General features: G+C 43.6%; 1 protein-coding gene across 1 annotated transcript in view; it reads right to left on the reverse strand.

Annotated features, from left to right (window-relative positions):
* Window positions 1-26,038, reverse strand: part of gnrhr4 (gonadotropin releasing hormone receptor 4) — a 107,915-nt gene that overhangs the window by 66,333 nt on the left and 15,544 nt on the right. The gene's annotated exons all lie outside the window — the stretch shown is intronic.

Below are 26,038 nucleotides of genomic sequence, written 5' to 3' on the forward strand. Positions count from 1 at the left end.
CCTGAAAAGCCTTCAGTTAATTCAAAATTGCTGCAGCTAGAGTACTAACGGGGACTAGAAGGAGATGAGCATATTTCACCCATACTGGCCTCTCTTCATTGGCTTCCTGTTAATTCTAGAATAGAATTTAAAATTCTTCTTCTTACTTATAAGGTTTTGAATAATCAGGTCCCATCTTATCTTTGGGACCTCATAGTACAATATCACCCCAATAGAGCGCTTCGCTCTCAGACTGCAGGCTTACTTGTAGTTCCTAGGGTTTTTAAGAGTAGAATGGGAGGCAGAGCCTTCAGCTTTTAGGCTCCTCTCCTGTGGAACCAGCTCCCAATTCGGATCAGGGAGACAGACACCCTCTCTACTTTAAGATAGGCTTAAAACTTTCCTTTTGCTAAAGCTTATAGTTAGGGCTGGATCAGGTGACCCTGAACCATCCCTTAGTTATGCTGCTATAGACTTAGACTGCTGGGGGGTTCCCATGATGCACTGAGTGTTTCTTTCTCTTTTTGCTTTGTATGCACCACTCTGCATTTAATCATTAGTGATTGATCTCTGCTCCCCTCCACAGCATGTCTTTTTCCTGGTTCTCTCCCTCAGAGAAGTCCCAGCAGAAGACTGCCCCTCCCTGAGCCTGGTTCTGCTGGTAGGTTTCTTCCTGTTAAAAGGGAGTTTTTTCCTTCCCACTGTCGCCAAGTGCTTGCTCACAGGGGGTCATTTTGACCGTTGGGGTTTTTCCGTAATTATTGTATGGCTTTGCCTTACAATATAAAGCGCCTTGGGGCAACTGTTTGTTGTGATTTGGCGCTATATAATAAATTGATTTGATTTGATTATACTGTATAATTGGACAATATTTGTTATATATATTGAGAAATATGTTTTCAAATTTGGAATATGCTAAATTCACATCTTGCCTATTGTAAATGGGATTCCAATCCTGTAAATCATTTTTTAAGACAGTGATAGCTTCTTCAGATTGCAGGTGCTTGCCATATTGTTTTTTCTCAGTACATTTTTTTATTAAACTTCAAATCAGTTACTATAAAAATTGTTAAATGGTCACTAATATCTTTAATTAATAAGCCACTTAGTGTTTTGGTATCGATATCATTTGTAAATATATTATCAATGGGAGTAGCTGAATGTGAGTGATTGAGTGAATGTGTTTCTTCCTGTGTTTCCTCCATAGTTCCAGCACTGTTAGCAACTACCCTGGCATATGATTGATGTTTACTGTACTGTTCAATCCTGTTACAATAACGTCATCCATTCTAAGTACTGTCCAAGTCGTCCACCCGTTTTTTCCAAAATATAATTTTGTTGTATTTTTTCTTGCAGCATTTTCCTCAGCTCACATACCTCCTTCAATACAATCCCAGTAATCTATTCTGTTTTTAACCACACCACTCAGCTCTTCTGACATAAGTTCAGAGACGTTTTATGGCTCCGGTGGGCCTAGAGGCCGTTGGCGTCTACTGACGAGCCGCGGTCCTGGCTGGGGCCTCCCACGAGCTGGGGTAAGGCTAAGCTGGCTTATCTTAGCCTGTGTCTCTCCGGCTTCCCTGCAGGAACAACAAGCTGACTGTCGCTGCTAGTGGTGGTCACCGATGCTGCAGCAGTTCCAGCTTACGGCCTCTGGCGGGTCGCTGGGCTCGGCTTGCGGCCCCCCGACAAGCTGCATGCTGTTAACGCGTGGCAAGCCTAGATGGAAACACCGACACGGCCGTGGACCTGGCGGCGGACTCTGAGCGCATCCGTGGTCATCGCGAACCGGTGTGGCTGTCTGCACAAAATGCCAACCATCTGCTCTGCTGCTCCACTCTCACTCACTGCTGCTCCGCTCTGGGCTCACTGCTGCTCCGAGTACACAACTGATCAGTCAAACAGGCAATTGTCTTTCAGAGAGAACAGTTATCCAAAATGAAACGAGGTTTAATTCTACCAGGTGGTCAAGTCCAGAAATGACAGGCAAAATTTGGCAAACATGGAATGGCAGTGTAGGTTTACAACAGAGAAGCAAACACTAGAACGCTAGGAAAACACTTTAAGATTATATCGTGAGAGTAGCAGGAATGAACCTAGACAATCTGGCAATGAATAAAGGCTTTGGCAGTTATAAAGGCAAACAAATAATCAAATGCCAAAGTTCAGGGACACATTAACCTAAAAGGCCAAAAACAGGAAGTTAAGCTACACAAATCAAGTGTGTATTTTAAAATTAAAAGCACCAGAAATACTATACCGTGGGAGAAAATAACCAAATCAAAATCAAATCAATTTTATTTATATAGCACCAAATCACAACAAACAGTTGCCCCAAGGTGCTTTATATTGCAAGGCAAAGCCATACAATAATTACGGAAAAACCCCAACGGTCAAAATGACCCCCTGTGAGCAAGCACTTGGCGACAGGATTTCTCGGCCAGCGTCATGCACTACTGCTGAGAATTAAGCAGAAATACCAGCAGAAGTCAAATTACACAGAAATAAATCGCACAAAACAGAAAGATGATGTACCATTCGAAGACTATCGACATCGAATGGAAAAAGTTTTTAAAGTGCACAGTGGTCTTCTACCACTGAAAAATGATAGCGTGTATGAACAACAATTGAAAAATGCACTCCATGCCAACTCCAGATCAGATATCCGAGCATGGGTAGACAAACACATGATAACGCTCCCAACAGCTGAGTTACAAGAGTATGTAGACCACGCCATACACGCAGAAAGAAATCTGAAAACAAAAAGGCAGCCCCAAAAGGAAACAGGTGACTACCTTCTATTCTGATGAGTCTGAATGGCAGGAAGGCCAAGTCTTTCTTCAAGGCAGAAAATTCGGACCACCTCATGGGCGGGGCCGTTTTAGAGGCCCACCCCGAGGACGTTTTTCAATCAAACCCACAGAGGCAATGGAAGCAGGACAGGCAAGGAAATTGGCAGGGCCAAGGCCAGTCAGCTCCCCCAAAGCCCTGGGCTGGAAGGTCAAATGAGTGCACAACATTAAATCCTGTCACACTCTTGCCCATCCCAGTGGATGGAGAACCACATGACTGTGTGGAGGAAGCCCAACGAGTATCTAAATGTAGACCCGATTTAAAAGATACATCTCTTTCAGAGGGCACAGTGGTATTTGTGGACGGCTCCTCAAAGAAAATCATCTAGGAGAAACGATGACTGGGTACGCGGTAGTGACACATGATAGTGTCCTACAAGCTGTCAAGCTACCTGCTAACATGTCGGCACAAGCGGCCAAACTGGTAGCTCTCACCGTAGCCTGCCAAATTTTCAGAGATCAATCTGTCACAATCTATACTGATAGCCAATACGCATTTTCCACGGTGCATGTGTTCGCTCAACAGTGGAAAAATCGTGGAATGGTCACTTCAACAGGGAAGCCTGTCACACATGCCACTCTGCTCACCAAATTATTAGAAGCAGTCCAGCTACCCAGTCAATTGGCTATTTGTAAATGTGCAGCGCATACAAAAGGGATTGATCTTATTTCCCAAGGTAATGCGTTCGCTGATGAATCTGCAAAAGCTGCTGCTGAAGGCCATCTTCATGTGGTTGCTGATCCTAACACACTTACAATTGATAAAGCAACTGAAGTAACACCTGATCTCTTGGTAGAAATGCAAAATCAAAGCCCGGACAGTGAGAGGAAATTATGGGAAAAACATGGAGCCGTCAAAAACAAGGACGGTCTCTACATGTGACCCCTTAACAAACCTGTGTTGCCCAAAAATTTGTATAAATGGGCAGCTATTCAAGCCATGGTGTTTCCCATGTCCTCGACAGGGGGGATGATTAAACAAATCAAAACAGTGTATACAACATTTGGATTTAATAATTTTTCAAAACAATTTTGTAAAGCATGCATGATATGTGCAAAACACAATGTGCAAGGGAATTTGAGACCTCTACGAGAAAGTTCCCTGAACCACAATATCCATTTCAGACCATACACATGGATTATATTCAGTTAAACAAAAGTGAAGGGAAAGAATTTTTTGGTTCTGTCATTATGATGCATTTCAAAATGGGTCGAGAATCTTCCCCAACAAACATGGCAGATGCATTAACAGTGGCAAAAAGCACTGTGCAAAGGACATAGTAACCTAGGTATGGTATACCAGAAAAATATATAGTGACAATGGACCGCAATTTTGTAAACCAAGTTGTGAGAAACATTGGACAACTGTTTTTGCATAAACCTAAAAACCACCTGTGCATATCACCCGCAAAGCGCAGGACTAGTGGAAAGAATGAATGGGACAATTAAAAATAGGCTAAAGAAGGCGATTGAAGAAACAACAGACCATGGACACAGTGCGTGACTTAGTAAAAATGTATATAAACATCACAAGGTACAGCAGGATTAACACCATATGAGACCCTTTTTGGCCGACCGTACAGATTATCTCAGTTCAGAAATCCATGGGAAATACCAAAAGAAGCAAACCTAGCTGATTATATGAGAAAGATGCTGGAAAAGCAAAAGGACAGGACCTCAAACATTGATGATCCCATCTCTCCACAGGACGACCCTAAGTGGTACCCTGGAGACTGGGTACTGATAAGAAGCATCAAGAGGAAACACTGGCACTCACCTAAGTGGGAAGGTCCATTCCAAGTACTGCTCACTACACCCACAGCCTTAAAAATAGGAGAAAAAGACAAACGTGGATACATTTAACACATTGTAAGAAAGTGATCTCTATAAACCCAGTGTAAGTACGGAAAGTGAGCAAGTCTGATAATAGTGTGTGGCTCTGGTGTTAAGATCCAGGGCAGACACGAAACTCAGCAGAAGAAATTACAAGCCACTGACCAGAAACTTAGGGACACTGACTTTAGGGAGCTCCTGACTATGTCGTGGCCATACACCATTATGGATGAAACAGCATTGTGCTGCTGGGCATTAGTGTTAGGAGCCATAACAGTCACTATATGGGGAATGCACGTGTGGACACCATTAATGAAAAGGGAATTGACTTTGGGGAAGTAGAGAACATCACAACCAGAACAGACAAAACTACAAGTGGAAATTCAATCCGCCGCGTTAAATGATATGGGTTACCTCAAAGGGAGTAACCTGCTACAATCATGGGAGGCAGATACTATGCGGACTAAATCCTTGTGAAGACCAGGAAACATCCTACCCAATGGTTTTATGCCTGTTACACCACGCCCAGGATCTATTATGTTGTACAGATACCCTTTTTGGCCCTCAGACAAGATAGCTGGATTGGTGATCTCTGGACAATGGCTGGCTTATGATTTCTACATGACTACGGGTTTTCCCCGTGCCAGTCATTGGTGGGGAAATACCTTTCTGACGAATGGCTACCCGTCACCTGGCCACAAATTCCTATGGGTGGACAGACGAAGCGTATAGCTGGAAAAATATCATATCAAACCTAACAGTCAGCGGGCTCGAACCAAAACAGTGACATTCACAATAAACTCATTAAAATTCCTGATAAGCAGGACCAATCGAACGGATATGTCACACGTTTGCACTGTGTGCATACAAAGCGGGGTATGCTCCTTGCTGGAAGATTGTGCTATGCCCAAAGACACCAAATACAAATGCCTCAAGAGACACCACGAATCAACAATACTGGGTGACCTTCTCCCCGGACCGGGGTCCTGTAAGAGCCAAGCAGGCCCGCTTGCATAAAGGGCCTCTGTCAGCAGATGATTGGTTTTGGTATCTACGGGGGAATTAGCGGACAAAATAACAATTGGCTCCTGATGGCGGAGCAAGCAGTAAAATCCACAAAACAGATTGCGTAGGATGTATGGGGCCCCGGACCAATTTTACAGGTGATTCCAGCAGCGATATCGGACGACTGCCTATTGGTGGTAATGAAAAATACAAGAATACACCGAAACCACAATTGTTCAGTATGGGACCACATTTACCCCGTTGCGGCTGCGGTAAAAAACAAACCAATATTCTCAGAAAGGTAGCTTTGGGAAATTTCTCCTGTATCAAACTGCCCAGAACAGGGAAACCACTGGGAAATCTGAACGAGACTAAGTGGTGTAGTCGAATAATACAGATAAACGGTTCATTTGTACCAGTCAGCCGAAGTGACGTGTGGTGGTGGTGTGGAGATAATAGAATTTTTGACAGATTGCCTAGGAATGTGTCAGGCTACTGTGCTTTAGTGTCCCTACTCCTCCCAGTAAAAGCCATTCCCATTTTAGCCAAGGACTTGCTGACGCACCTAAAGTCTGTGGTGCTGAAAATTGGCATAGAGTAAAAAGAGATTGGAAAGGAGTGGGAGATCCAACATATATTGACGCAATAGGAGTCCCCAGAGGATGTGCCTGATGAGTACAAACTGGCTGATCAGATAGCAGCTGGATTTGAATCCTCCATCTGTTGGTGGTGCTCAATTAATAAGAACGTAGACAGAATAAACTACATCCACTACAATGTGCAGAAATTGGGAAATTGGACAGAGGAAGGTTTTAAAAGCGGTACATTCCCAACTGGCAGCCACCTCACTGATGGCCTTCCAGAACCGCATAGCCCTGGACATGCTACTCACTGAGAAAGGAGGAGTCTGTGCAATGTTTGGAGAACAGTGTTGCACATTCATACCGAACAACACAGCAGCCGATGGAAGCCTGACCCAGGCCATTGAGGGCCTGCGGACACTGAACAAGAAGATGAAGGATCACAGCGGCGTTAATGCCGAATTCTGGGACTCGTGGCTGGACGTGTTTGGGAAAGTATCGCACTTTGGTCTCCTCTGCGCTTATATCTATAGCAGTTTTTGCTGCAATCTGACCTTGTGTGGATGCTGTTGTATTCCTTGTCTACGTGGTCTAGTCAATAGAATGATAACCACTGCTATCTCACCAGCCAGACAGGATTCAGCTCAGGCATACCCCCTTCTGGGTAACCATCCAGGCGATGACGATGATGAAACTGATGAAGAAGACGACTACAACCACTATCTTCCAGATCTGTTCCCTGATCCAGGTGATTATGGTGAACCTGACGATGACCTCAACACCAACGATAAGACCTCCCGAGTGTAAATGTATTCTTACCATTGTTTAATGACCCTGCAGCTGAAAATCTGAATAAGAAGTGGTTGCTTAGTACAATTGTTTACTTTTAGGTGAAGATGTAATACCGTTGGAATGCATGATAAACAGGGGGGAAATGTTGGAGTTATTCTGTAGATACACTGTTTTATTTATCATGCATGTTTTGTGTTCTCTGCTCTGGTAGAATGTAGTTCTCTCTGCTCTGATAAAGTGTATTGTACTGATGTGATGGGTGAAGGTTACTTAAGATATGTGACATGACGTGTTTCTGCAAGTTGTGGTATCTCTGTGTGCACGCTAAGCTCTTTTTAGGACATGTGAAGATGACTCATGCAGGACGCAGCCGAAGCTGAGCAGTAAGATAAAGAATAGAGAATTGAATGTTCCAACCACAGTGTGATTGTGATACATCAGTCCTTTTGTCAGAAGAAGTGTGATTAATCGTTAGATGTCTTAAACACATCTTAACCGAGCCCAAGATTAAAAGGTTCTGAACATCCTGAATGTATTGTGCAATCAGCAGTTCTGCGGCAACAGCTCACGCGCTATCACTCTTCCCCTCAGGAGCTGTACCGCCCATGTATGTAGGGAAGTCCTAAATAAAAAGAGCGGGAGCGCAGGCCAGACTTTAGTGTAGCTTTGGTGTACAGCCTGACTGCACTCCTCGCGAGCTTAAATTGAATTCTGTCTCTCACTTGTTTATTGCCTGGTTGTCTCTTCCTCTTATCAAAGGTACAGTATTCTAAACCCGACAGTATACGTTGGTTGGCAGGCCTCATTTAAGGGGAGGAAGTTGGGACGTTGTGGAAAATGTAAATAAAACATAATACAATGATTTGCAAATCCTCTTCAACTATATTCAATTGAATACACCACAAAGACAATATATTTAATGTTCAAACTGATCAACTTTATTGTTTTTGTGCAAATATTTGCTCATTTTGAAATGCCTGCAACATGTTTCAAAAAGCTAGGACAGTGGTATGTTTACCACTGTGTTACATCACCTTTCCTTCTAACAACATTCAATAAGCATTTGGGAACTGAGGACACTAATTGTTGAAGTTTTGCAGGTGGAATCCTTTCCCATTCATGCTTGATGGGTCTCTGTTGTCGTATTTTGTGCTTCATAATCCGCCACACATTTTGAATGGGCGACAGGTTATGGACTAAAGGCAGGTCAGTCTAGTACCAACACTCTTTTACTACGAAGCCACACTGTTGTAACATGTGCAGAATGTGGCTTTGCATTGTCTTGCTGAAGCAAGACAAGCAAGCTGGGCCATCCCAGAAAAAGACTTTGCTTGGATGGCAGCATGTGTTTGCTCCAAACCTGGATGTACCTTTCAGCCATTGCTGGTGCCATCACAGATGTGTAAGTTGCCCATGACCTGGACACTAACACACCCCCATACCATCACAGATGCTGGCTTTTGAACTTTGCACTGGTACAATCTGGATGGTCTTTTTCCCTCTTTTTGTCCAGAGGACACGATGTTCCTGATTTCCAAAATCAATTTGAAATGTGGACTCATCAGACCACAGCACACTTTTCCACTTTGTGTCTGTCCATTTCAAATGATCTCAGGCCCAGAGAAGGCAGCGGCATTTCTGGATGTTGTTGATGTATGGCTTTCGCTTTGCATGGTAGAGTTTTAACTTGCACTTGTAGCGACGAACTGTGTTAACTGACAATGGTTTTCTGAAGTGTTTCTGAGCTCACGCAGTAAAATCCTTTACACAATGATGTCTGTTTTTAATGCAGTGCCATCTGAGGGATCGAAGGTCACGGGCATTCAGTGTTGGTTTTTGGCCTTGGCGCTTATGTGTAGAAAGTTCTCCAGGTTATCTGAATCTTCTGATTATATTATGCTCTGTAGATGATGGAATCCCTAAATTCCTTGCAATTGAATGTTGAGAAACATTGTTCTTAAACTGTTGGACTATTTTTCATGCAGTTGTTCACAAAGTGGTGATCCTCACCCCATCTTTGCTTGTGAACGGCTGAGCCTTTTGGGGAATGTCCAAACTTCATTGGAACTGGGGTTGTAAATTTCCAAAGCATATCCCTCTTCTACAGAAGCAGGCCACAGTCGCAACTTGTGAATTTCCCACCCTGGCAGATAAACTGCACTATCACCATAGTGGATTTTCTGCACTAATTTCCCCACTAAGCTAATGGATTCCACATCCACATTTGTCATAATCCTTGCACGGTCTCTAGTCACCTGCATGTGGCCTGCTGTAAATTCCTAATGTTACTCTCCCTGTCAAGCTCTATCTATGTTCGCAGACAAGATGGTGGCGCCTTCCCCAGTTGGGTGGAAGCCATGGTGGCCCCAAAATGAAGGCCAGTTAGCAATAAAGCTAAAGCCTTGGTGTCTACAAAATTGCGCCAGCCACCTATTTAACGATGTCAGTCTGCTAAACGCCTCATCATTACCCCGGGAGGGGAGGGGATCAGAGACTATTAATTGATGCCGACACATCTTTCTGGGAAGGTCACAAGTCCTCTCTATGTCTATTTTTGTGACCTCTGGGTGCTTCATCCTGACATCATTGGTGCCGACATGAATAACTATGTGACTATATATCATGTCGTTCCTTAGTCTGTCTTCCCTTCTGCAGCGTCAGCACCCTAAGATGGGATGCAGTGTGGGGAGCTCTGGCCCCAGGAATACATTTAACGTCAGCCGGTGTCTGTAACCTGACTTTGCGGGTGATAGAATCCCCTATGACTAAAGTTTGGCATTTCAGCCTGGAGACAGAAGTGGAAGTCACTTGTGGGCTCAGAGAATTCACATCAGGCAAATCCAAGGGGGAAAACTGATTCACAGTTCGCAGTGGCGAGTGTGATTGGGGTACCACAACCGGGCACCAAGCCCTATGGGGTTTCCTCCTCCTAGCCACAGTCTGAAAGCCATCCTCCACAGCCAGCATTTCTAGGCTGATGCTAATGGGCACACTAGCCAGCCCAATGGCGTTAGGACTTCCACCATTCAGAAGATTCAGACGGTTTTTGGTGGCTTTTTAGTCGAGTGAGTATCCGCGAAATTGTGGAGGGCTGGGCATGTCACAACATGTCCCGTGAGACTTCCAACACGGACTTGCTTTTGTTCTCCGCCATTGCGGCTTCGTCCCGACGCGCCAATACCTACGCACATGTTTCATTACAAAATCTCCTGTAACAGTGGAATCTGACGAAAAATGGCTGACGTCCACCTTTTCTGCCATTTCTCTGGTAGTCACACGATGTCCCGGATCAACACAGCCTTCACTTTGGAAATGATCTGGTCATTTCAACCTGTCGATGGCCGCTCGAAGCGCGGCGTGCCCTCAGCCGCTGTGGGCCGTCTTTAATCTGGTTGTAATGCTCCTTAATCTGTGTGATGCCCATAGGATTTTCACCGAAAGCCTTCTGAATTTTACGAATGGTTTCCACCTGGCTGTCTCACACAGTTTCTTGAAAAATTTGATGCAGCGCTGCTCCAGCCGTTCAGACATTTTCCCAACAATGAAAATCCAACGAGAGGGGTGGACCAGTGCTCACTCAAAGCCTACCCACAGGCAAATGACGCAACCAACAGGTGTGAAAAAACTCACGCATGCGCACAAAGGTTCAATCTTGGCTGATGCAAGCGCACATGATTCAAATCCATATAGTTTTTGCAAAAAATAAAAAGGTCTGATACTTTTCTAACAGACCTTGTAACTTCACTGAGCTAAGAAGCTGTTCTAACTTACAGACATGGCACTCTAAGAGAGCCATCCTATCTTCCAACATCACACAGGATTTACGGAGGGTGTAAAGTAGTGTACTTTGGCTATACTCTTGAATTTCCAAGTGCACAATCAAGCATGAGCTAACCAATAATGAATAAGCTAACCACTCCTAAGGATCACATAGGATTCACACAGACGTAAATAAATGAATTAAAATTCACAACAGTTACACTAAAAAAGTAGCAGAAGTATTAGACTTGTAGGAAAAGTAAAAAAATGCCTACGAGTAAACCACTCCTAAGATTAACGCAAGAGTAAGTACTAAGCTCAAATTCACAACAGTTACACTAAAAAAACTAACAGAAGTATTAAAGAACGGGGGGGGGGGGGTGGTCGAACTAGCTAACACAAGCTAACCACTAGCAAAAATGCTAGCCACTCCTAAGATTTACACATAAATAATAATATAATAATAAATAATGACCTAAAATTCACAGCAGTTACACTGAAAAACTAACAGAAGTATTAAACAGGTAAAAAAGAAACAGCTATAAAAGTAACGGCGCGGGGGGGAGACCTAGCTAGTGAAAGCTAACTGCTAAGGATTCACAAAAGGACTGTAGTTAAATAAGATTCAGAGTAGATACGAGGTCTGTTAGAAAACTATCCGACATTTTTATTTTTGCAAAACTATAAACTAATTGGTGGAGTGGTCCTTTAAGTTTAAGTATCTCGGGGTCTTGTTCACGAATGAGGGACGGATGGAGCGTGAGATCGATAGACGGATCGGTGCAGCATCTGCAGTGATGCGGTCGCTGTATCAGACCGTCGTGGTGAAGAGAGAGCTGAGTAGGGGGGCAAAGCTCTCGATTTACCGATCGATCTACGTTCCAATCCTCACCTATGGTCATGAGATTTGGCTCATGACCGAAAGAACGAGATCGTGAGTACAAGCGGCCGAGATGAGTTTCCTCCGCAGGGTGGCTGGGCGCACCCTTAGAGATAGGGTGAGGAGCTCGGGTCACTCGGGAGGAAGCTCGGAGTTGAGCCACTGCTCCTCCACGTTGAAAGGAGTCAGTTAAGGTGGCTCGGGCATCTTTTCCGGATGCCCCCTGGACGCCTCACTGGAGAGGTGTTCCGTGCATGTCCCATTGGGAGGAGGCCCTGGGAAGACCCAGGACACGCTGGAGGGACTACATCTCTCGGCTGGCTGGGAACGCCTTGGGGTTCCCCGGGAGGAGCTGGGGGAGGTGTGTGTGGATCGGGACGGTCTGGGCGGCTTTGCTTGAGCTGCTGCCCCCACGACCCGACTCCGGATAAAGCGGAGGAAAATGGATGGATGGATGGATATATGGATTTGAATGATGTGCGCTTGCATCAGCTTAGCTTGAACCTTTGTGCGCATGCGTGAGTTTTTTCACGCCTGTCGCTTGCGTCATTCGCCTGTGAGCACGCTTTGAGTGAGCAGTGGTCCAGCCCCCTCATCGGATTTTTATTGTGAGGAAAATGTCTGAATGATTTGGAGCTTTGCTGCATCAAATTTTTCCAGAAACTGTGAGAGACAGCCAGGTGGAAACCATTCGGAAGATTCAGACGGCTTTCAGGGACGATTCTATGGGGATCACACAGATTAAGGAGTGTTACAACTGGTTTAAAGACGGCGCACAATGGTCGAGGTCGCGCCACGCTCTGAGCGGCGATCGACAGGCTGAAACGACCAGATCATTTCCAAACTGAACGCTGTGTTGACCCGGGACGTCGTCTGACTACTACAGAAATGGTAGAAGAGGTGGACATACCACTTTGTCGGCACATTCCACTGTACAGGAGTTTTTGTCATGAAAAGAGGTGTGGGAGGAATTCGCCATTGGAGCCGCTAATGGCGCGGGACAAAAGCACCTCCGTGTTTGTCGCACAGGACATGTTATAACAGGCCCAGCTCTTGCACCATCGGACGATTCAGATGGCTTTTGGTGGCTTTTCCGTTGTGTGACTATCTGAGAAATTGTGGACGAGCTGGACATGCCACAACATGTCCTGTGAGGGTTCATCACGGCGTTGCTTTTGTGCGCGGGACAAAAGCAACGCCATTCGGCAAATTTGCCATTCGGATTTGCGCCATACGTCCCGATGCCCAAATTCCTTCGCACGTCTTTTCATGACCAAAAACTCCCGTAACAGTGGAATGTGCTGAAAAAGTGGTATGTCCACCCTATTCTGCCATTTCTGTAGTAGTCAGACGACATTCCGGATCAACACCGTGTTCAGTTTGGAAATGATCTGGTTCGTTTCAGTCCTGCGATCGCCGCTCGGAGCGCGGCGCGCCCTCCGCCATTGTGTGCCGTCTTTAAAAACCGGTTGTAACACTCCTTAATCTGTGTGATCCCCATAGAATTGTCCCTGAAGAGCCGTCTGAATCTTCCGAATGGTTTCACCTGGCTGTCTCTCACAGTTTCTGGAAAAATTTGATGCAGCAAAGCTCCAAATCTTTCAGACATTTTCCTCACAATATCGACGAGGGGGCTGGACCACTGCTCACTCAAAGCCTGCTCACAAGCGAATGACGCAACCGACAGGCATGAAAAACTCACGCATGCGCACGAAGGTTCAAGCTTGGCTGATGCAAGCGCACATGATCCAAATCCATATAGTTTTTACAAAAAATAAAAAGGGTCGGATAGTTTTCTAACAGACCTCGTATACTAAACAACCAGAACAGTGCTTAAACAGAATAAAAGGAGAACGGCACAACAGCAAACAATCCACTGGAGGCCACTGGTACGGTGGCTGGGAACATGGAAATAGAGACATGGAATGGACATCACGTGATGAAGGTGGACAAAGCACCTTCAGCCAGTTACCCTCTGGGGTCCGAGGGCATTTTGGACAGTTTCACTCACCTGGCATAAATGTTTTATTATTGCTGTTAACAGCTCTCCCTGCATCCCACAATCAGTTTTATGCCCTCTTTTTTTTCAGAAACCTGTGCATCAGAATATATATGTTTTTGTTGTGTTTGATAGTGTATACGGTTTACGAGGGTTTATCCAGTAACATCAAATGCAAACTAGTGAAGCAATCACTGATAGTTACACACTCTTTGTTTGAGCACGTGAAATTGTCACCATCACGTTTTTTTTCCCGTCTGCTCCTGCGTTCCACTGATCGGCTGTGCGGATGGCGCAGGGCACACTGAGTATGGTACTAAATTTTTATGTACTCATTTGGAACAACCCAGGGGGGCTATTTCAACACGGGCCAACTAGTAACATATCACTCCTGAAAACGATCGTTTGGCTTTTCAGGTGAGGTAATCTGCCCTACGATGGATTTTGGAAAACCATGTGACAGTGAACCAGTTCCGATTGGACACTCACATTGCGCACAGGTCATCACACAGCTTCTATGAGGAGTACAAAGATGGCCGATGGCTGGCTCAAAAGTCCGCAGAGTTAACTTTCAGCCAAAACAAGTAAGTTTCTATCTCATATCATTAAAAGGGTTAATTATTATTTAGTAAAGCTTGGTCTTAGCCGTCGTATACGATAGCGTCGTTCCCCAGAGGTTAAGGCACCTGTGAACAGAAGTGAAATGAGGGGAAAAGTGTTTCACCATCAACTGCAACCAACTACAAAAACAAATTCTCGATAATAAAATGAACTGTACAATAGACTTAATGTAATTATGCAAACAATGTCTATTTTAAGTCGTTATGTCGCAATTTAATATTGATATACTGAGACTATAACTCAACGCCATAAGTTCTTTTCATTAAGCTGCGTTCACATGCATACAAATATGGAAACAAAAATGTTTATATATATATATATATATATATATATATATATATATATATATATATATATATATATATATATATATATATATATATATATATATATATACTTGCAGTGTTGTTTAATATGATATGTACATGGTGGTCACAGGCGGATTTAAATTTTAACAGTGTGGTTGTAGGGGATGGAGGAGGTACTTTTTACCCTGACTGAGGGTCAAAAGTCATAAATTCTGAATGGCTTTATATCTACTTGTAATAAAATGTAAGTAAAAATCATTATTTCTTAAAGCTGTGACAGAACAGGAAATACTGAATATTGTCATTAAAAGTAAGAAGAATAAATCTACAGATTATAATAATATTGATATGTTACTAGTGAAAAAGGTAACTGAGGGCATCTCCAAACATCAATTATTTGTTTCATTTCAAACTGGTTCATTTCCAAATAAAATGAAATAGCCAAGGTCATACCTTTACACAAAAGTGGGAACAAGCACCATTTCACCAATTATACGAGGTCTGTCCATAAAGTATCGTACCTTTTTATTTTTTTAAACTATATGGATTTGATTCATATGTTTTCACATCAGACAAGCTTGAACCCTTGTGTGCATGCGTGAGTTTTCCACGCCTGTCAGGTGACGTCATTCGCCTGTGAGCACACCTTGGGAAGGGTGGTCCCGCCCCGTCGTCGGATTTTCATTGTCTGGAAATGGCGGAATGATTTGGGGGTTTTTTTCCATCAGAATTTTTTCAGAAGCTGTTAGAGACTGGCACCTGGAAACTATTCGAAAAATTTATCTGGCTTTCGGTGAAAATTTTACGGGCTTCACAGAGAATAAGGTCTGCTAGTACAGCTTTAAGGACCCCTTTAAGGACGCTCAGTGCGCCGCGCTCCGAGCTGCGACGACACGGCACAAGCCACCGGACCATTCTGAGCTGAGGCTCTGTGGATACGAGACCGCCGTGTGCTCTTTCTCTGGTTATCACAAGAGCTGGACATCAGCCATTTTGCAGCAGATTTCACTTTACAAGAGATTTTGTCATGGAAAGCCAAGCGGAGGCTTCGTGCGTCTCGACCGATTCGCTTTGGAAGAGAGACAAAGGACACACCTCCGTTTCGGCGTGTCAGAGGACAAGTTTGGACATGTCTATCTCAGCGTTCAATGCTTACCAGTCCAGTAAGTATCAGTGAAATTGTGGAGAGCTGGCCCCCTGCTTTTCTCCCTTTATATAGCACCCCTTGGGCACATATTACGGCGTTTTGGGATTACCTTTCACTGCTATGCAGATGATGCTCAGTTATACGAGGTCTCTTAGATAATAAACCGACCCTTTTATTTTTTTTTAACTATATGGATTTGAATGACATGTGATTACACCAATCATGCTTGAACCCGCATGCGTGAGTTTTTTCACACGTGTCGGTGACGTCATTTCCCTGTGGGCAGGCCTTGAGTGAGATGTGGTCCCGCCCTCTCGGCTGAATTCCTTTGTTTCACACGCTGCTCGAGACGGCGCGCGTTGCTTTATCAAAATTTTTTCTGGACCTGTGAGGAATATCCGAGTGGAGAGAAATTAAGCTGGTTTCGGTGAAAAGTTTAACGCTGATGAGAGATTATGGGGTGTTTCTGTCGGTGTAAGGACTTCCCACGGAGCGGGACGTCCTGCAGCGCTTCCAGGCGCCGTCGTCGGCCTGTTTCGAGCTGAAATCATCCTAATTTAAGGCTTAATTCACCCAGGACGTCGTGAGAGAACAGAGAAGATTCAGAAGAGGCCGGCATGAGGACTTTAGGCGGACATTCCACTGTTTAAGGGCCATTTTTTAATGAAAGACGTGCGCGCAAATTCGCCGAGTCGTTTCCATGACGACTTGGCAAGTCTGTGTGCGCCGCTACAGGAAAAACACCTCCGTGTTGAAAACCATTTGTAAAATTCAGGCGGTTTTTGATGGCTTTCAACAAGTGAGTAACTGAGAAATGTTTAACAGCTTGGGCATGTTCCAACTTGCCCGTTAAGGTTTCCAATGGAGGTGTTTTTCCTGTCGCGGACCCCCCGCGGTCGGGTCCGAATAAAGGCCTCATGCCGACTTCTTCTGAAAGTTCTCTGTTCTCTGACGACTTACTGGATCAACAGCGCAGATCACCGTCAGGCGCTGTGGGCCGTCCTTACGGCGACACTACCAGACCAAAATCTCTCATCAGCCGTTAAAATTTTTACCGAAAACCAGCTGAATTTATCGAATGGTGTCCACTCAGTTGTGCCTTACAGTTTTGAAAAAATTTTGATCAAACAAAGCAGCAGTCTCTGAGCCATTCCTAAACAATGAAAACGACGAGAGGGTGGGCGACTTCTCACTCAAAGACTGCCCACAGGGAATGACGTAACCGACAGGCGTGAAAAAACTCTTGCATGCCCACGACGGTTCAAGCATGTCTGATGTAATCACACGGATTCAAATCCATATGGTTTTTGAAAAAAATAATAAGGTCGGATACTTTCTAATAGACCTCGTACATTGCCGATAAACTGCTGGTAATCTCGTTCACATAAATCCTTAGAAGATTGCCTTGCAGCAGTGAGAAGTTGGATGTCTAGAAACTTCCTACTTTAAACTCTGATAAGACTGAAATGATGGTTCTTGGTCCAGTGAGACATCGGCATCAATTTGACCAGTTAACGCTCAGCCTCGGCTTGTGTGTCATACATTACACTGTCAAAGGGAGGAACCTTGGGGTAATTTTTGATCCTTCGTTGTCCTTTTGGCCTCCACATTAGAAATATTACTATGACTGCTTTCTTCCACCTGCGAAATATAGCGAAGATTCGTCCCATTCTGTCTATGGCTGATGCTGGACCTTGATCCATGTATTTATCTCTTCTAGATTGGACTACTGCAATGTTCTATTTTTTGGTTTACCGCAGTCTAGCATTAGGGGTCTCCAGTTGGTTCAAAATGCTGCGGCCAGACTTTTGACACGAAGCAGAAAGTATAACCACATTACACCCATTTTGGCATGCCTTCACTGGCTTCCTGTCCCAGTGAGATCAGATTTTAAGGTTCTGCTACTAACCTATAAAATTATTCATGGACTGGCACCTCCCTACTTAGCTGACCTAATTAAACCTTACGTACCGGCCCGGGCTTTACGTTCTCAGGGTGCAGGACTGCTTTGTGTCCCTAAGGTGAATAAGAAGTCTGCAGGTCACAGAGCTTTCTCTTATCGTGCCCCTGTTCTGTGGAATGATCTCCCTGCATCAATAAAACAGTCAGATTCTGTGGAGATTTTCAAGTCCAGACTTAAGACGCACTTATTTTCCCTTTCATATGGCTAGCATACTGGTACAGTATTGTTTTACGCTTTTTACTCTGAGGCTCTGAGGTAAAGTTGAGGCTGCGGCCTCAACTTTGCCTAAATTCTGGGTCTTTTAGTGAAGTTTAGGGCTAGTGGCTGGCGATCACCTTAGTATTTCTCTGTTCTTCTTGTTGTTTAATGCTGGCAAATTATACAGTATTTTTTTGTCTTTCTGATGCCTGATTCTGTTTTTTCTCTCTGTTTAAGGTGCAGCTCCATCCAGAGATGGGAGTTGTATTCGTGTTGGCGATCCTCCTGTCCTGTGCATCAATAGCATTTCTTGTATATTCGTCCCTGAATTGTTCTGTGAACTGTTCTGTAATTTATGTTTGTAGCATGGCCCAAGCATAGGGTCACCCCTTTGAGTCTGGTCTGCTTGAGGTTTCTTCCTCAGAGGGAGTTTTTCCTTACCACTGTTGCTCTGGGGGTTGGTAAGGTTAGACCTTACCTGTGTGAAGCGCTTTGAGGCAACTCTGTTGTGATTTGGCGCTATATAAATGAAAATAAATTGAAATTGAATTGAATTGATAATATGGTACATGTGAATTTATACGTGGGAGTATACATGTGTTGATGGATGAATGTATTTGATTATGTGTGTATGTTTATATGTTTTAATGCATATATCATATGTACAAGTTAATTATGTTATTTACTTCAGGACAAGGGGTGGGAGTAAAGTTTTACTTCTTCTCACTCCTTTTCAAATATCGATGGATTATGGTTTTCTTTATATCTTATACGAGGTCTATTAGAAAAGTATCCGACCTTATTATTTTTTTAAAACACCATATGGATTTGAATCACGTGTGATTGCGTCAGACAAGCTTGAACCCTCGTGCGCATGCATGAGTTTTTCATGCCTGTCGGCAGTGGCGGCTGGCCCATAGGGGGCGTTAGGGCGCTGCCCTCCTAGATGTGGAGGGGAAAAGTCATAATATATATATATTTAAAAAGTATTATCAATGTCAGTTTTACTTCATAGTATGTGCCTACATGTAATATGAATGATTAAAACAACACTTCCTCCAACTGACTCTCATTCAACAGTGCATTTCCACCGACAGAAGCAGAGAACGTATCATTCCTCGTCTTGGGCGATCATTCAAAGCACCCTTGAAGTGCAGCGAAATAACCAATTGTATGTAGTTGCTAGGGAAAATTAATAAATATTTGGCAAATCAACATTGCCAAAATTAATGGCTTTGGGGCGTCGGAATTTTAGCTCTTGCTACAAAAATGCGGGAACGTTAGATTACAGTCAGTGATACACGTGACGCTGCAGCTGCTCTTCGGAGGTTTAAAACGGAACAAAACTAATCAATTCAATGACACCAAAGTTTCGCGGGGATCCTTTTGGAGGCGCATGGAGGTGCAAACATCAGATCTTTCTCGTGGTTTAATGACAATTGCACATCCCGGTTGGAGGAGAGACATTTGTCTGACTCGTTATAAACCGTGTCAGGCTTCATTCACACTGTCAGCGCGCACACGTCACAGAGGCTGCTGATCTGCGCTCTTTACTGTGGGGTGGAACGGAGCGCATCCACCTCTGCCAGCTGCGGACTGACTCCTCTGGATCCACTTCAGCTCAGGTCAGCTGACGAGCTGCTCCGATTTAATCCCGAATGTTGCTCCTGGTGTGGAAACGAGGATGAAAATTTAAGATAAAACGAATGAGTGATTTTTTTTTTTTTTGTTTTAGGGGGTCAAAGCTGTGATCTTTATTGGGACAGCAGACCAGTTATAATGGTAATAGGGGAGGCTGGGGCTGTTTGTAACAGTGTTCAAAGCTGCAGCCATGCTGGTATATTGATTTCACTTTTTCACCGTGATGCGCGGTGGAGCCGCTTCTCTTTCCATGACAAAAACTCCTGTAACAGTGAAATGTGCCATTCATTTTTAAACTGGATGCTGTCTTGATCCGGTATGTCATCTGACTAGCACAGGAATTGTGAAAAGACGTGGACTTCAGCACTTTATCGGCACATTAAGACAGACGTGCGGAGGAGTTCCGCGCGTCGCGGTGCAGCTGCTCGGCGCAAAGAAACGCCGTGATGAAGCCTCACAGGACATGTTCTGGCATGTCCAGCTCATGCACAGTCACAATCGGATATTCACATGATTGGAAAGCAACCGGAATCCGTCTGAAATCCACCTGAAAGCCATCCTGTGAGACCAACACCGAGGTGGTTTTGTCCTGCGTAATGAACGGCTCCGTGGCGCGTCCCTCCACTTTTCTTTCCATGAAAAAAAACTCCTGTAATGGTGTAATGTGCCGAAAAAGTGGTGATGTCCGCCTCAACAAAGCTTTCACGTTGGAAATGATCTGGTTGTTTCAGCGGGGTGTCCGCCTTGTCGAAAGGGAGCTGGGAGCGCGCCGCGCTCTCAGGAGTTGTGGCAGTCCTTAAAGCGGCAGTAACCGTAAACAACTCCTTAATCTGTATAATCCCCATAAAATCGTCCCTGAAAGCCATATTAATTTTTCGAACGGTGTCCACCTGGAGGTCTCTCACAGTTTCTGGAAAAAAAATTGATGCAGCAAAGCTCCAAATCGTTCAGACATTTATTCGCAATAAAAATCCGCCGAGAGGGTGGACCACACCTCACTCAAAGCCTGCTCACAGGTGAATGACGCAACCAACAAGCATGAAAAAACTCACGCATGCGCACGAGGGTTCAAGCTTGTCTGACGCAATCACACGTGATTCAAATCCATATCTTTTTTTTTTTTAAATAAGGTCCGATGCTTTTCTAATAGACCTCGTATTATTATTGTTGTTACAGTGGTCCCTCGCTATAACACGGTTCACGTTTTGCGGCCTCGCAGTTTCGCGGATTTTTTTAGAGCAATTTTGCATGCTTTTTTTTTACGGTGCATTATATTCTGCGTCCTTATCAGGCGGGCTGGTCGCGGCACCGGTCGGCATCACTGCGATTGCTCTCACTGCCTCCGATGCGCTTTCTGCAGGCTCGGTAAACGCAGCAGCGGGCCACTCACACCGCCCTCTGCTGTGCGGAACTGCACCAAATCTGGCAACATGTCCAGAGACTACGCTCGCTGTTTTGATGCGGATGTTGACCGCAGCCGCAGAGCTCCGTGGCCACTGAGAGAGGACTTGGATTCTTTGCGGGTCCTGCATCCGTACCTCCGGAGGCAGTGAGTGAAGGAGAGGCACACGCATTGTGTTCTGTGTGTGTCTGTTTATAATCTTCTCGCCCAGAAGAAAAAAAGAGAGTGTTTACACAGGAGAGAAAAGTGAGAAAATGTTAATGCCTGTTTGAGAAAAAATGTATAAAGTGTGTAGTGAGGGGTTTTACAGCCTTAAAACATCTATAATAATTGCAAAAAAACAGTGCTGAGTACTTCCAGATTTCACTTATCGCAGGTTATTTTTATAACGTAACTCCTGCGATAAACGAGGGACTACTGTATTTATCTTTGTGCCTTGATATTCAAAATAAACATTTCAAACAAACAAACAACAAACTGGGTGTACGTATATGAAGGATGTAGTTAATGGTTTAAATACAAAATTTGTAAACCTGGGCCTGAATTGGCCAGGAATGATAGTCGAACCAGATGCAACCAAAGAAGGTGTGGGCAAGACAATCTGGATAGAAATCCATGGTTACTGAATCTCAGTCCAGTGAATGAAAACGAAAAAACAGACATTGTTAATAAATGCAAGAAATATGAAGTCTGCTGATAGGAATGACACTGACAGGACAGTGATTAAGAAAGTTATTGAAGAAACTGCAAAACCGTTACCTTTTCTCTAACCTGTCTTTTCAAACTAGTACATTTCCCAACTAAGTGAAAACTGCCAAAGTAATTCCATTATACAAAACTAGGGACAGACAAGTTTTACAAATTGCAGCCCTGTTTCTCTACTTTCGCTGTTCTCAAAGATATTAGAAAAACTCTTCACTGCTAGACTCGACTTTCATTGATAAAAAAATTTAACATATACTCAATATGGATTCAGAACCAAACAGCTCAACTTCACTTGCTCTGATTGAAGTCCCTGAGGATGCAGAGACCCTGATTTATACATTTGTCTCTTTGAGACTCGACTACGACAATGTTCAATTTTCTGGTTTACTGCAGTCCAGCATTATGGGTCTCCAACTTGTTCAAAATGCTGCTTCCAGACTTTTGAATAGAAGAAGAAAGTTCAACCATACAACCCCTGGCAAAAATTATGGAATCACCGGCCTCGGAGGATGTTCATTCAGTTGTTTAATTTTGTGGAAAAAAAGCAGATCACAGACATGACACAAAACTAAAGTCATTTCAAATGGCAACTTTCTGGCTTTAAGAAACACTATAAGAAATCAAGAAAAAGATTGTGACAGTCAGTAACGGTTACTTTTTAGACCAAGCAGAGGAAAAAAAATATGGAATCACTCAATTCTGAGGAATAAATTATGGAATCACCCTGTAAATTTCCATCCCCCAAACTAAAACCTGCATCAAATCAGATCTGCTCGTTGACATTGACCCTATGCCATGACATTGATCCTATGTGTCTTTTGCAAGGAACGTTTTCACAGTTTTTGCTCTATGGCAAGATGCATTATCATCTTGAAAAATGATTTCATCATCCCCAAACATCCTTTCAATTGTCCAAAATATCAATGTAAACTTGTGCATTTATTGATGATGTAATGACAGCCATCTCCCCAGTGCCTTTACCCAAGGGCATAGGTTTGGTCTCAGCTTTGGTAGGGACAATACCACCACCTACCACCCCCCCCGCCCCCCTGCCCACCACCACCACCCCCCTAACCCACTCATACCATTAGACGCACAGTACAGCATAGTACATAACATATGACAACATAATGCTGAATAATTTAACACTTTATTTACATTATTAAGTGTGTAGGCAAACAAACAAATAGCTTAAATAACAAAATTGCACCCAAAATCACGAATCTATTCTATATGCCTACACCTGAGAGAACAAGACAACAAAAAAAATACTTGTGGAGCTAACAAAAAAAAAAAAAAAGTTTTTGCAACCAAGATGTATAATCTATTCTCTTCATCAATAATGCAGTTGTAGGTATCTGGCAACCTAATTTGCCAAAAAAAGGGCTTTCCAATGATATATGGTGTATTACGGTAAACGTAAGCCTGTGATGTCATACGCGGAGGAAAACACAGAAGTTTCACACTAGTGCGCCGCTGATTCTCATTACCGTAAGTTCTCATGTAAGCCCTCACGCTGAAAAATTTCAACACTGACAGCAAGCCAAGAACCCGTGCTTTCCAACAGTGTGCTATATGTTGCATATATTACGGTAAAGTGCGTTCGGTGACTTTTGAAACGAGGGAAAAGTATGAAAAAGAGCGCAAAAGTGACAGAAAAGTACAGAGACAGACAGCAAACATAAATGTAGTAATTTCTGAGGAAAAGGCAGGGTGTTAGTGTCATTTGTGAAGGTGTGTGTGCGTGTTTGTGTGGGTGTGCAGTTTATTTTAAGTGTGGCGCACAGCATTGTTCGCAAGCCCCCCCCGCCCTTCTTGTTTTTCTGTACCAGAGCCACCCATCCTCTGCGCTCTGGGACCTCCCACTTTACAAATTAAGCACTGCCTGCCACGAGATGCGCTTTGTTTACGTCCATGTGAGAAGAACGTGAGCCAGTGAAATTGCAACATGGGTAACCCTGTCACTCTGGCACGTCGAAAACACAAAACGTGACGACTAAAATTATAGTATCGAGTTCGCAAAAAAATAGTGAATGATTTTGTTATATAAAAAAATGCTAAATATTGGTAGGGACTATTTTGCCATCCCAAAATATTGGTTGTGACTTGTCCCTATGGTCCATATGCAAACCTACGCCCCTGCCTTTACCTGACATGCAGCCCCATATCATCAATGACTGTGGAAATTTAGATGTTCTCTTCAGGCAGTCATCTTTATAAATCTCATTGAAAAGGCACCAAACAAAAGTTCCAGCATCATCACCTTGCCCAATGCAGATTTGAGATTCATCACTGAATATCACTTTCATCCAGTCATCCACAGTCCACGATTGCTTTTCCTTAGCCCATTGTAACCTTGTTTATTCTGTTTAGGTGTTTTGGGAATGAAAATTTACAGGGTGATTCCATAATTCTTTCCTCAGAATTGAGTGATTCCATATTTTTTTCCTCTGCTTGGTCTAAAAAAGTAACCGTTACTGACTGCAACAATCTTTTTTTCTTGATTTCTTATAGTGTTTCTTAAAGCCAGAAAGTTGCCATTTGAAATGACTTTAGTTTTGTGTCATGTATGTGATCTGCTTTTTTTCTACAAAATTAAACAACTGAATGAACATCCTCCGAGGCCGGTGATTCCATAATTTTTGCCAGGGGTTGTAATACACTGATTTTGGCCTCCCTTCACTGGCTTCCTGTCTCTCTGAAGGACTGATTTTACAGTTCTGTTACTAAAGGTGCACTGACACGAGCATGCCTTTGATTCACGCACTAGCACAAACTGTGTCATGCTGGAGAGTAAACTCGTCATTAACGGGTGCAGACAGGACGCAAGAGGGGTGCCGGTGCGTGCTATTGCGCACAGAGAATTTTGAAATGTTCAAAAAATCTTTCACGCACAAATGTCGTGCTACGTGGCGTGATCTAATCTCTAACACTACGTGCAACTTGTCACTTCGAGTAAAGAAGAAGTAAACAGAGCGAGTGGTAATGTCAGCAGATCACATCAGAGCGCTGCTCATCTGAATGATTATAACAAGAATTTAAATCTGTTATAAACATACTTTAACAGCTGCACAGAAGAAGGAAAGAACATGCAACTGTTTTATCAAGCCATGACAATTTAAACATGACAAATAATTACCTTTTTAGATGGCTCAAAATGCTTTTTGCAGGTAGTTAGGCGCATAAACGGCTGCAGCTGCAGCCTCCTCTGTGATTCAGGATGCGATTAGAGCCATTATCAACTGCCAATTTGCAGAAAAAAATGATTAATCCACCACAAAATAATTATTTTAAATACTCAGCGTCCAGAGCAAAGCACGTGGCAGCTGGTACATCAAAGAACGGCGTCCAGCTGGGAACAAAGCGAGTGGGATCGTCACGACGACGTTCGTGATACTGCGTGAGTCACAGGGTTGCTCATGTCAGGGCACCTTAACTCATAAAACTATTCATGGATTAGTACCTACCTACTTAGCTGACTAATTAAACCCTACGTACCAGCCTGGGCTCTGCGGTCTCAGGGCACAGGACTACTTTGTGTCTCTAAGGTGAATATAAAGTCTGCAGGCCACAGAGCCTTCTCTTGTGATGCACCTGTTTTGTGGAATGATCTCCCTAGGGAGATAAAACAGATTTTGTAGAAAACATTCAAACCAGTCTATAAACACATCTATTCTCCCTCTTGTATGGCTAGCATACTGGCACAGTATGAAACCTCTCCTTTTAATTCATATTATTAGCAAGGGAACAGATCTCAGCCTCACTACATTTATTTAATTTATGGGTCTGTAAATTCTTCCCTGAAAAAGTTCCCTGAAAAGCCTTCAGTTAATTCAAAATGCTGCAGCTAGAGTACTGACAGGGACTAGAAGGAGAGAGCATATTTCACCCATATTGGCTTCTCTTCATTGTTTTCCCTGTAATTCCAGAATAGAATTTAAAATTCTTCTTCTTACTTATAAGGGTTTTGAATAATCAGGTCCCATCTTAGGGACCTTATAGTACATATCACCCCAACAGAGCGCTTCGCTCTCAGACTGCAGGCTTACTTGTAGTTCCTAGGGTTTTTAAGAGTAGAATGGGAGGCAGAGCCTTCAGCTTTCTGGATCCTCTCCTGTGGAACCAGCTCCCAATTCGATTAGGGAGACAGACACCCTCTCTAATTTTAAGATTAAGCTTAAAACTTTCCTTTTTGCTAAAGCTTATAGTTAGGGTTGGATCAGGTGAGCCTGAACCATACCTTAATTATGCTGCTATAGACTTAGACTGCTGGGGGGTTGGAGTGTTTCTTTTTATTCACCTCTTTTTGCTCTGTATGCATCACTCTGCATTTAATCATTAGTGATCTCTGCTCTCTTCCACAGCATGTCTTT

This window comes from Thalassophryne amazonica, chromosome 8 (genome assembly GCF_902500255.1).
Source record: "Thalassophryne amazonica chromosome 8, fThaAma1.1, whole genome shotgun sequence".
NCBI lineage: Eukaryota > Metazoa > Chordata > Actinopteri > Batrachoidiformes > Batrachoididae > Thalassophryne > Thalassophryne amazonica.